Genomic DNA, 13353 nt, shown 5'->3' on the forward strand with positions numbered 1-13353 from the left:
TGTTGATAATGGAGGAAAGGTTCAGATATAGAAAATGGGTACGATGTACATCTTCAACCAGAAGTGTAAAACTGCAAGGAAATAACTTGTGTATTCTGAAATACTGAGGTGCAGTTTATAATAATATATAATGCCATAAGGCTATAGAGAGATCTAAACATCTTCCACAGATTAAGACTAATCTTATTCCAATAGCACGATAGATCTGATCTCTGTATTAGTATTCAACTTGCATACAAAATGACATCAGAGTGGGACAAGCAAGTTAATGCAAGCTTTTCGCTTGGATATAAATGATATTCGCATAAATTGTGTTTCACGTAGAGGGCAAATATCATAGGAACTGATATATGTAAAATGAGAACTTGAAGAACATTGTGTATAAACAGGTTACATTAATTTGCTTACAAGTTGATTTCAGTGCAGATGAGGAATTGCCAGAAAAAAAGTGGAGTGAATTTTTGTCTTCACTCTGTCTCCTTCCCCCAGTGGTCAGGTGGGGAGTAGATCTCATGTTTATTTTATCCTTTCAAGGGATGTGAGCATCACTGGCTGGGCCAGCATTTGTTGCAGATTCCCACTTGCCCTAGAGATGGTGGTGGTGAGCTGCCTTCTTGAACCGCTGCTGTCCATGTGGTGTAGGTACACCCACAGTGCTGTTAGGGAGGGGGTTCCAGGATTTTAACCCAGCGACAGTGAAGGAACGGTGATACAGTTGCAAGTCAAGATGGTGTTTGGCTTGGAGGGGAACTTGCAGGTGGTGGTGTTCCCCTGTGTCTGCTGCCCTTGTTTTTCTCAGTGGTAAAGGTCATGGATTTGGAAGGTACTGTTTTGCGGATGGTACACATTGGTGCCACTGTGCACCAGTTTTGGAGGGTGTGAATGGTTAAGGTGCTGATCAATTGGGCTGCTTTATCCTGGATAGTGCTGAGCTTCTTGAGTGTTGTGGGTGCTGCGCTCACCCAGGCAAGTGGAGAATATTCCATCACACTTCTGATTTCTCCCTTGTAGTGAACAGGCTTTGGGGAGTCAGGAGATCAGTTATTCACCACAGAATTTTCAGCCTCTGACTTTCTCTTGTAGCTATAGTATTTATATGGCTGGTCCAGCTCAGTTTCTGGTCAATGGTAGCCCCCAGGATGTTGATCGTGGGGGATTTAGCGATGGTAATGCCATTGAATGTCAAGGGAGATGGTTAGATTCTATCTTGTTGGAGATGATCATTACCTGGCACTTGTGTGGCATGAATATTACTTGCCACTAATTGACCCAAACCTGAAATCTGTCCAGGTCTTGTTGCATATGAACATGGACTGCTTCAATATCTAATGAGTCATGAATAGTGCTGAACATTGTGTAATCATAAGTGAACATTCCCTGTTCTGACCTCATGATGGAGGGAACGTCATTGATGAAGCAGCTGAAGATGTTTGGGCCTAGGACACTACCCTGAGGAACTCCTGCAGTGATGTCCTGGGACTGAGATGATTGACATCCGACAACCACAACCATCTTCCTTTGTGCTAGGTATGACTCCAACCAGTGGAGATTTTTCCTCTGATTCCCATTGACTCCAGTTTTGCTAGGGCTCCTTGATGCCACACTCAGTCAAATGCTGCCTTAATGTCAAGGGCAGTCACTCTCACCTCACCTCGGGAGATCAGCTCTTCTGTCCATGTTTAAACCAAAGCTGTAATGAGGTCAGGAGCCAAATGGCCCTGTTGGAACCCAAACTGAGCATCAGTGACCAGCTTGTTACTGGTAAATGTGACTTGAAAGCACTGTCAATGACCCCTTACATCACTGAGTAGACTGATGGGGCGGTAAATGGCAAGATTTAATTTGTCCTGCTTCTTGTGGAAAGGACAGACCTGAGCAATTTTTCACATTGTCGGATGGATGCCAATGTTGTTGCTGTTCTGGAACAGCTTGGCCAGAGGCACAGCTAGTTCTGGAGTACAAATCTCCAGTGCTACTTTTATGTTGTTAAGACCCATAGCTTTTCTTGTATCCAGTGCCTTCAGCCATTTCTTGATATTTCGTGGGTGAATCAAACTGGCTCAAGACTGGCATCTGTGATGATGGGGATCTCAGGAGGAGGTCAAGGTGGATCATCCACTTGGCACTTCTGGCTGAAGATGTCCCTTGTAGAATCCACATTATTTTCATTCCATTGATCTCAGATGATAATTACCCAAGTGTGGTCTTCACATTTTTAATTCATTCATTGCAATCGTTTCTGGTTGTGAGGTATGAAAGTGTTCTTATTTTCTGGACCAAAAATCTTTGAAGAGATTGGTGATACCAAATTATGGTGCATTGAAAGCGTGGGTAAGGTTACTTATTATCTCAGAGGCAGTAATTGAAATCTGACAAATTTGCATGATAATTTCTTCTGCTTATGCTCTATGATTATTGTATTTTCTTGTGAACTGCTCCCAAAGCCATATACATCCTTTCAACAATCTATATGTAAACAGTTATGGAATCCTAGTGTGTTCAATTCCCACCACGGCAAGTTGTGACATTGAGTTCAATGAATTTGATGATTTGTGATCTAGAACCAGAAAATATGGGTATGAAACCTTCCAGATTTCCATACAAATTGAATTGGTTCACTAATGTTCTTCAGAGAAGGGGACAAAGCAGCCAGCTACCTATATTAGTCTAATCTACATGTGGCACCAGGTTTATGTTACACGGTTTAGTCTTAATCCCTTCTGAAGCGGCCTAGATGTTGAACTTAGTAGCAAGTAAATGGCCTGGTATCATTCTGGAAACACCATTACACCTTCTTGCAGCAATGAGGGGGAGGAAATTCAGTCTTTCTAGTATTGTCCACATCACGAGAACAGTTTAAAAAAAAATGATATGGTTAACTTGAAGCCAAAATCAATCACTAGAGATCAAAATAATAACAATGGTAATGACTCGTGCAGTCATCCATTCATTAGGATTAGAAAACAGGCCACAGTTCGAGCGCAATGCTGAAATAGTGGATTAAAGAAAGAATAACAAGGTCACTTTTTTTCTCTGCTTAGTAATTTTGCAGTGTCCAAGTTTGGCTAGAAAGGGCATATTTTGTCAAGGGGCTTTGGTACCAGAATAATTGGTAACACATCACTGCACAGCGTTTCAGACTTTCCTTTCTTGATATTTTATGGCTCATTGTGACAAGGATGGGGAGTTAATGAAATGGAAAGAGAGACAGGGTCTGAAGGAAGCAGGGACGTTTGAACAATTCGCTACTTGAGCCATCACAATAGCTTTGAACCTCTGGCTGAGGATGAGTGAGGATATCAGTGAGGGTTCTCACTTCTGATTGATATGCGATCATACCTGCCGGAAAGTGTATATCAGGCAAGAACTATATCAAAAGCTTCTATAAAACTTCCAAACTGAATAGTTTACTGACACTCACTGTGTAAGCACACTTATGAAGAAAGCCAACTTGAAGAAGGTATTGGATGAGCCATAGTCCAGAGAGAATGCATTCAGGAGAGGAGGGCAGAAAATTTGAAAAACATGTTCCATTAAAACCATCTACACTTAATTCAGTACTATATTTGCATGGTAGGAATAGCCATACTTACTGCATACTTGATCAGTGAAATATTAAGCTGATATTTCATTCTTTGTGATGTGAAAAACTGTTATGTTACCAAAACATCACAAAGCAGTTTAAAAGACTTCAATGATAAAAACAAAAAGCTAAAAGCTACTGCGGATGCTGGAAATCCAAAACAAAACAAAAACAGAATTACCTGGAAAAACTCAGCAAGTCTGGCAGCATCGGCGGAGAAGAAATCAGTTAACGTTTCGAGCCCTCATGGCCCTTCGGCAGAACTGCAGCATAGTTTCAACAAGGGAGAAATATAAATTGGTTTAAGGTGGGTGGGGGGGGGGGGGGCGGGGGGGAAGAGACACATTGAGGGTGTAGTCACTGCTCACACCACACCCTCAATGTGTCTCTTCCCCCCTCCGCCCACCCACCTTAAACCAATTTATATTTCTCCCTTGCTGAAACTATGCTGCAGTTCTGCCGAAGGGCCATGAGGGCTCGAAACGTTAACTGATTTCTTCTCCGCCGATGCTGCCAGACTTGCTGAGTTTTTCCAGGTAATTCTGTTTTTGTTTTGTTAAAAGACTTCAATGTTTGAAATTCAAAAATACAAAAGTTAGCGCTTAAAAAATGGTAACCTCATACCTCGTACATCATGATAACCTGCAGCAGTTTGATATGATGTAGAAGATTTCAACAAATATCCTCCATATCAGAGAACCTATAGAACTGAAGGAATTATGACTGTTTCCATTGCAATCAATTAGCTCAGATATATGAGACCATTTTATGAACGAGAGGAATGAAATATATCAACATGTGCTTACTCTGGGGTGGGCCAAGCAACCTGTCCTTTCTTCTAATTGCAAAGCAGGATATGCAGATATTTGAATTCATAGGCCTAAGACACATTGAAAAATATAATTATGTAGATTAAGGGTAATCTTTTCACTATACCAGGTACTGTAGTTTATAGCAGATCCTATTAACATAAACATATATGGACCTAGCTTTTTCTTACTGCTGCTGTTGGCATAACAATGATGGCAACTGATTTAAATAATGTACTTGACAATTAATGGGACCTCTCTGCATAAAATGCAAATGAAAATTTCTAATAGTGTGAGGTAAGTGGACACTTGGCAGATACGCATAGCGATTATATATTCTCAATTTATCAGAAAATGTATTTAGAAATAATCAAGATTCCAGGCTGGCAGGATGCATTATGAACATCATTAAATTGCACTGTTGGCTACATCTTCACTTTTGATCATCTCTCCTTCATTAGAGTTCCCCATTAAGATACCAAAGGATTGCCTCAGTGATAGTTCAATAAGAGCTTACCGTAAAGCAATTTAAATTTAATTGGGGCAGCAGGAAACAGGTATAACTGATGACTTAGTGAACTTCTAAGTGGTTATATTGAGCACCCTGAAAGGAAAAGCAAGAGGTTTCATCATTAAGCTGCACATAACTCAAAAAGGACTTTGCGGTGAATGGACCTCTGGAGCTTCAGAATATAATCACACACCAGGAAACAATCCCTCTGTACTGCACCATTCTGCAGTCTCTCTCCATTTAATTAATATTCTTTTTCTATCCCCCTGCCAAAGCTGACAACCTCACATTTTCCCACATTATATTTCATCTGCCAAGTTTTTGCCCACTCACTTGACCTGTCTGTATCGCTTTGCAGACTCTGTATCATCCTCACAACTTGCTTTTCAACCTACCTTTGTATTGTCAGCAAATTTGACTACAATACAGTTCATCCAAGTCATTGGTACAGATTCAAATAGTTGAGCACGGATCCTTGTGGCACCCCAATAGTTACAGCTTGCCAACCTGAACGTTATCAATTTGTCCCAACTCTGTTTTCTGTTACCTAGCCAATCCTCTTTCCATGCTAATATAACACTTCCAACACCATAAGCTCCTAACCTGTGTAGTAACCTTTTAAGTGGCACCTTATCAAATGCCTTTTGGAAAACAAAAGACATTACATCTACTGGTTCCCCTTTATCCAGTAAAATAACAGCAAAGTACTATGGATGCTGGAGATCTGAAATAAAAACAGAAAGTGCTGGAAAAACTCAGCAGGTCTGGCAACATCTGTGGCGAGAGAAACCAAGTTCACATTTCGAGTCTAGTATGACTTTTCTTCGGAACTGTTGGGTTCTCAGCAAAAAAAACATTTTTCAGTGGTCTAAAATAGACATTAGGCCTCTTTTTTTGTACATGCAAAACACCTGTTCCAGGCATGGGCACTGCACCAGAGATAACTCTTCCATCTTGCAATGAGCATGCACTTCCTGCTCACTACTTTGAAGCCTTAGGAGGCTACTTCTAGCCTGAAAACTGGATGCTGCTTGACTGCATTTCTAGACTGTGATCTCTGTTTCCTGACACGCTATTGAGTAGTCCCTATTTTGTAGTATAAAGTTAATTAATATGGCTGGAATCAATAATTTCTTACTATAAAAATTCAATTAATTCAGTGAGAGTTCACCATTTTTTACTTCAAGAGTTCATGTTTTACTATGAGGGATAATTACCTTTGAAATCAATCACTGTAACGACAGTTCTATCACCTTTGAATTCAGTTCTGCAAGAAATCTTAACAGACAGCCCCATTTTCTTGAGAAACTTGTCCTCCAACAGGCATGCTTACAAATAAAAACTAACTGTTCATAGTCTCAAAGTTAGAACGGTCAATTCCCCCTTATTCAAGATTTTTCCTCAATTAAAGTGCATCTGTGCAGTTTTCAGCAAAAGCAAGTATCAGAAACAATAATGTGACCTCCGTGCACAAGTGCAATTCTGCACTATGACAGGTGCATCAGTTGGCAGCAGGTTTTGCTGCAGACATCTGTACTGCTCAAACCTGCCCAATACCTGATCCTGAACCTGAGTGAAAAGAGCTTCCCAAAGAAGTGTACACGTGTGCCCACAGCTGTGTACCCAGTTCGGGTCCGCATTTAACATCATGCTTGGAATTTTATTTTTATGCTGATGCTTCTGTTGGTGCTTAGTGTACAGAATTTGAAAAGCAATAAAATAAAATGCAGCAATAAAACAATGGATGTCTGTTCCCCAATTGCAGGAAACTAATCCATACGTTGTGATGTAACACAACTGAATTTTTTACAAGAAATGAAATGATGAAGGAAGCTGTGTTTATTAAATATCAATCCATCACCCTCGCAGAGTTATCTACCACAGCATCAGCTACCCTTACCTTCTGTAGCAAAGAATGTTGTTGCCATACCTACAGATTGTGCATTTGTACTTTTTGCTATTTTGCTGACAGCTGTTATTCTCTGTCAAATTTCCAATTAAATAACCTGCAGAGGGGTTAAACACTAAATGATAGTGAAGGCAAAAAAAACAGGATTGCGTATTAAGGAGTTTGTGTGAGAAATGTATAGTGTCAAAGTATTGCTGAACAGATGTTCCCTCTTGCGAGATTTAGTGATTAAAGCCCCTTGTATATAGGTTGACAGCTATTGAATAACAATTATTGTTTTTGCTGCTCCAGTTTCCATAGGAACAGAAGAATAGGCAGCCTTATTTGTAGAAATGGAAACAGACACTCACTAAGAGTGTTGCAGATATTTCAAGAATTATTGTGCGTACACGGAGAAAATGCTCCCAGATTACAACACATAAAAGCATATTGTGATAAACATACGGAATATCAGGAGATGATACTGGGATGGTGGGTGGGCAAATTTAGAAGCTGGTCAAATATAAAAATGAATAACCTATTGGCATAAAAGATTGTCATTTACATATGTTTAGGTAAAATATATTGTGAACAAAATCACAATTATACAATATGTGACGTATTTTGCATAGAAGCTCTGCCTATTTCAAAAGTAGATTGTTTATGTTTAATTATATTTACAAACTATGCTGAATTTGACAGCGTAGGTTCAATCCACCCACTTATTAGCTATCTGAAGAACAGCAAGAGTAAGCTCAGCATAAATTACATTAGATGATGGATAACATTATTCTATGAGTGGGTCATTAGAAGGTGTGTGTGGAGGAATGTGTTGGCATTCACCCTCGCGGGATATGCCAAATGGATCTTTCATGAGAACCATATCATCACATCCCTAATGTGCTTGGAATACAAATCTGCTGCACCAGGTAGTTGAGTAACCATTGATTTTAAATAAACCACAATGGAGTGTTAACTTTGGTATCTCAAAAAGTGATGTACATTGTCAGTTATTAATTATTACTTCAATATTATTGCTGGCATAACTGAATGTGTTAAATTAGAAACACTTAAGTGTACATTTTATTATCCTGCTTAGTAACAACATGGTTTTTGAACAAACTACAGCAAAATCATTCTTTTATCCAGGACAACACAATCAGGTGTCACATATTGTTTATACTGGGATGCTTGAGGAACAGAATAGGTGACTGGAAGTTTCTAGAATACTTCCCAGTACACAAAGCTACTTTCAATTTTTAAAGATATTCAACAGGACAGAAGAGCCAGATGGTACCTCAACATAAATGCTCATTGAAAAGTCAGTAGCTCAAACTGAGCAGTGTCAATGGTGTCAATGATGAACACAAGTTCTTCTGCTCCAGATGGAACATGAACCCAAATGCTTTCATTACAGAAGCAACAGAACATGCAGTCACCTAACAGGATTACATTTCGCATAATTCTGAATGCAGTGAAGCAACATACAGAGACTCTGCTGTATTTCGACAGTGTATAAACACCAAATTGGACAGTGTACATTCACAACAGGCTGGCTCTTGGCAAGACATTGTTCACTGAAACTTGTGAAGTACAGTCTTGGTTCCCCATCTGCACGTTGAAAACTGGTTGATTTTCCATCCAGAGAAGGAGGGTTACAGAGTTTGGCGTTGGCAATTCTCAGGAATGCTTGATGTGAACCCGCTAATCAGCTGGTGACACGGCTGATGCACCTGTGAAGCTGCACACACGCATGGCCGTGCAGCAGGGTGGAAGATGCTGTGCAGACCTTGTTCCGTCTCAGCGCAAAAGAAACAACTGGCATCAAGCCCAGTAAAGACACACCCAAGGTGAATCTGCACGGTTTCAGCTGTGGCTGAGTGGCAGTCCCGCCTGAGTCAGAAATTTGTGAGTTCAAGTCCCATTACAGAAACTTGAGAACAAATCCTGGGCTGGCACTTCAGTGCAGTACTGAGGGAGTGTTGCAGCATTGGAGGTGCCAGGTAGAATCTGAAGAAGAGCAGTGAGTTCTCTCCAGTGGAGAAGAGCAAAGTTGACGTTTCGAGTCCTCATGACCCTTCAACAGAACTAAGTCTGTACTTAGTTCTGTTGAAGGGTCATGAGGACTCGAAACGTCAACTGTGCTCTTCTCCGCCGATGCCGCCAGACCTGCTGAGTTTTTCCAGGTATTTCTCTTTTTGTTTTGGATTTCCAGCATCCGCAGTTTTTTGTTTTTAGTTCTCTCCAGTGCCCTGGCTAATACTTATCCCTTAACTAACAGCACTAAAACAGATTATCTGGTCATTAAAGCAAAGCTGTTGTGGGAACTTGCTGTGCATAAATCGGCTGCCATGTTTTCTACATTACAATAGTGACTGCACCTCCAAAGTACTTAATTGGCTTTAAAGCACTTTGGGACATTCTGAGATCCTGAAAGGAACTATGTGAATGGAAGTCTTTTTGCATCAGTACTCCCACTATCTCCTGTCCATAAAATTAATACAGCTGTGCTCCCCATGATTTCTCAGTATATACTGCTGCAGACAATGCCCTATTTCAGGAGAATTGCATTCAGCAAATAAATTCTATAGAATACAACATCTAAACTGAGTTCTCACCATCACAAATACAACATTCCAAGTTAAGGAAACACTATAGCGAGCATTTATTTAACCTTGGGTTATGTAGTGTGAATATTTCCATGCAGACCCCTGATCATTTATATGAAAGTTTCTGTGTCTGACCAGAGATTGTTTGCCTGAAAGTTTCCATTGAACTCCCGATCATTTGCATTTTCTGTCTTTCAGCCTTCAAAGATATCAAGAACAGAAACAGAAACACTGAAAATACACAGCAGATCAGTTACATTTGAAGAACTGTGAGGATCGACCTTCCTTTATCTTTCAGACGTTCACAAACATGCTGCTTATTCCAGACTTTTTGTTTTTATTTCAGAGTTCCAGCATTTATGATTTTTTTTTGAAAATACTGACTTCTTACACCATTCGATGTTTATGATCCATTTTGCTTTGAAGGTCATTTTTCTTACAATGTCAACATGTGCCCATCGACTTTTACTTGCCGCTGTTTTTGTATAGGACGCTACAACTCAATGCTCCTGATCTGTCTATCAACCTACACGCATCACAATGCAAAGACAAACTAATAAGCTCAAGGAGAGTTGCTAAACAAAATGTAGCAAATTAGTACAACCGGAGATTAGTGGGGACAAACAAAACTCATTGATCAAAATCATGCTAGAACCATAGAACCATAGAACACTACAGCACAGAAAAACAGGCCATTCGGCCCTTCTAGTCTGTGCCGAAATATTATTCCGCTAATCCCATTGACCTGCACCCAGTCCATAACCCTCCAGACCTCTCCCATCCATGTATCTATCCAATTTATTCTTAAAACTTAAGAGTGAGCCCGCATTTACCACGTCAGATGACAGCTCGTTCCACACTCCCACCACTCTCTGAGTGAAGAAGTTCCCCCTAAACCTTTCCCCTTTCACCCTAAAGCCATGTCCTCTCGTGTTTATCTCTCCTAATCTAAGTGGAAAGAGCTTACTCGCATTTACTCTGTCTATACCCCTCACAATTTCGTAAACTTCTATCAAATCTCCCCTCATTCTTTAACGCTTCAAGGAATAAAGTCCTAACCTGTTTAATCTTTCCCTGTAACTCAACTCCTGAAGACCTGGCAACATCCTAGGAAATCATGCTGAAAGGCAAGACTTTCTATTTCACATAGGAGGCAATGATTCTTTTAAAAGCAATCAAACTAGGAAAGAACTTGCATTTTTATAGCACCTTTTACGTTCTCATTCCCCAACTCCTTCTCCTGCCCACTGGCGGTTCAGTCATTCCCTGGACTTCCCTCCCTGAAACACTCTGCTATTCCAGCTTCCTGTCCTTTACCCAGTTGTTCCTGAAGAGCTCTATCTAACTACGATAGGGGTTAGTGGATTTAGGGGAGAGATACTGTTCTCTGCAGCCACAACTGGGAGTCTGGAAGGCTGTGTTGTCTGCTTGATATCAAGGTTAAGGATAGCTCCGTGTGGCTGAAGGAGAACTCAGAATAGAGGGCAGATTGAGATAAGGAGAAATTTGTTCACTCAGAGGGTAGTGAATCTTCGGAACTCTCTACCCCAGAGGGCTGTGGAAGTTCAGCCATTGAGCATGTTCAAGACAGAAATTGATTGATTTCTGGAGACTAATGACATCAAGGGATATGGGGATTTAGAAAAAAATTAATTCACGGGATGTGGGCTTCGCTGGCTGGGCCAGCATTTATTGCCCCTTCCTAGTTGCCCTTGAGAAGGTAGTGGTGAGCTGCCTTCTTGAACCGCTGCAGTCCCTGTGGTGTAGGTACACCCACAGTGCTGTTAGGGAGGGAGTTCCAGGATTTTGACCCAGCAGGAAAGTGGTGTTGAGGTAGATGATCAGCCATTATCTAATTGAATGGTGGTGCAGGCTTGATGGGCTGAATGGCCTACTCCTGCTCCTATGTTCCTAACTTTGAGAAGGGGCGGTGGGGGGGTGGTGAAGGATTCTGTTCTTGTGGTCCACGTAGGAACATAGGTAGAGCTAGGAATGACATTATGCTGAAGAACTTTAAGGAGCTAGGGTGCAAACTGAAAAACAGAACCCCAAAAGTAATAATCACAAATTAGCATAGGGACAACCAGATTAAAGGTTTAAGTACATGGCTGAAAGATTGTTGTGGGAGACAGGGGTTTCAATTTATGGGGCACTGGCACCAGTACTGGAGAAAGAGGGAGCTGTTCCATTGCAACAGACTCTACTTAAATTTGGAGGGGACAAATGCCCTGACAAATCGATTAACTAGGGCTGTAGTTAGGGTTTTGCACTAACAAGAAAGAGGGAGGGTTCAGGTAAGAGTAAATTGTTAAGCCTGAAGAGAAAAGTCTTGAGAATAAAGCAGCGCAGTATTCAGGTAAAATCAAGCAGATTGTGTCAGGAAGGGATAGGGATTTCATGAAGGTAAGAGGGCATTGGTGACTAAAGTCGCATCAGGGAAAAACAGCAAAGAAGTAAAATTGAAGGTGCCAAATTTGAATGCAAGAAGCATTCATAACAAGATCGATGAATTAATGCCACAAATGGAGACAAATGGGTCTGATCTAACAGCCATTACTGAGATGTACATTGCAGGGTGACCAAGGTTGGGAATTAAATAATTCCAGGGTACTTGGCATTTTGAGAAGATGGGTAAAAAGGAAAAAGGATGGGGAGTAGCCCTGAGAATGGAGGATGAGACACAGGGAGTAAAAGATAATGGCACTGCACAAACCTAAGAGGAGAGTACAAAATGGAGATCAGCAGGTGGAGAGTCACGGGGCATGGGTGGGCTGCAGCCAGGACACAGGTATAGGACAGTATTTGTGTGAAACTCCCCCAAAGGTGAGGTTGCAGATAGAATTCTGCTACAGGGGGCTCAAATGAGGGGCCCTTTGAGTGATAACAAGAAAGCACGAATGAGGGTGCACACCAAGGACTGGATTTTAAGGGGTGGGAGCACACTGCTCTCTCCCACACCACCGCAAGACAAGTCAGTACCAAACCGATTCATGTTAAGAAAAGCACCCCATTCCTAACCAGGCTGGGGGTCGGACTTCCGCCCCTCTGTGGAAGGAAGCCCCGCCCTCGAGAGCTGCCGGCCAATCGCTAACATTCCCAGCAGCATCAGAATATAGTAGTGACCAATGCCAGGACTGCAAGGGAACCCATGGAGATTGAAGATGGACTCCGGACCCAGGTACATCCTGGGGTTTTGGCAGGCGCGGGGGTTGCAAAGGGAAGGATCTGGCACCATATGGAGGGGGGCTGGGGGCTTGGGGGGTAGGTTTTGGAGGCCAGACAGGGAGGAACAAAGCGGGGTAACATCTTGGAGGGGATGGGGGGGGGTGGCGCCAGCGATGCGCACCAGGAATCCCTCCCGAATGAAATGCCCTCCCTTCCTCGCTGCCTTTTCATAAAATTGGCTGAAAAAGCTGCCTTCCTGCTCTCGCCTCCTGCCACTGCCCAGTGTATATGGCAGTGGAGGCAGGCTGAGGCCCTTAAGTGGGCATTAATTGGCTACTTAAGGGTCTTAATAGGCCAAAGGGTGGGCGGGCTAGTGGATGCATTACCCGGCCCTTGTTATAGGGACTGGGTCGGGAGGGGGGGTGGGAAGGTGGTGGGCTTGCCATCTGTCATATTTTGCCTGCCCTGCCCGCCAAAAACACGCCCGGTGGGGGAGGGGGCTATAAAATGCAGCCCCAAAGTTATCGTGCATTGGCAGGCCTGTCAGATAGGCTCTGGCTAGGAACCTGGAGGATCCTGGCTCCACCATGGTGGAGGGCATCAAGCCGAGCTTGGTGCCCATCCTTTCCATCAGAGAAGTGGTGGGCATCTCCATGGCAACGCTGCGCAAAGGCCAGTGTGAGAGGGATAGAGGGTCCTGTGGATGATAAGGGTGAGGGAGTTTTACTGAGATACAGAAGGGAGGTCATGAAGTGATTTAATCACAAGGATGAGAAAGTTAAATTAGA

This window comes from Cetorhinus maximus, chromosome 18 (assembly GCF_964194155.1).
Source record: "Cetorhinus maximus chromosome 18, sCetMax3.hap1.1, whole genome shotgun sequence".
Classification (NCBI taxonomy): Eukaryota; Metazoa; Chordata; class Chondrichthyes; order Lamniformes; family Cetorhinidae; genus Cetorhinus; species Cetorhinus maximus.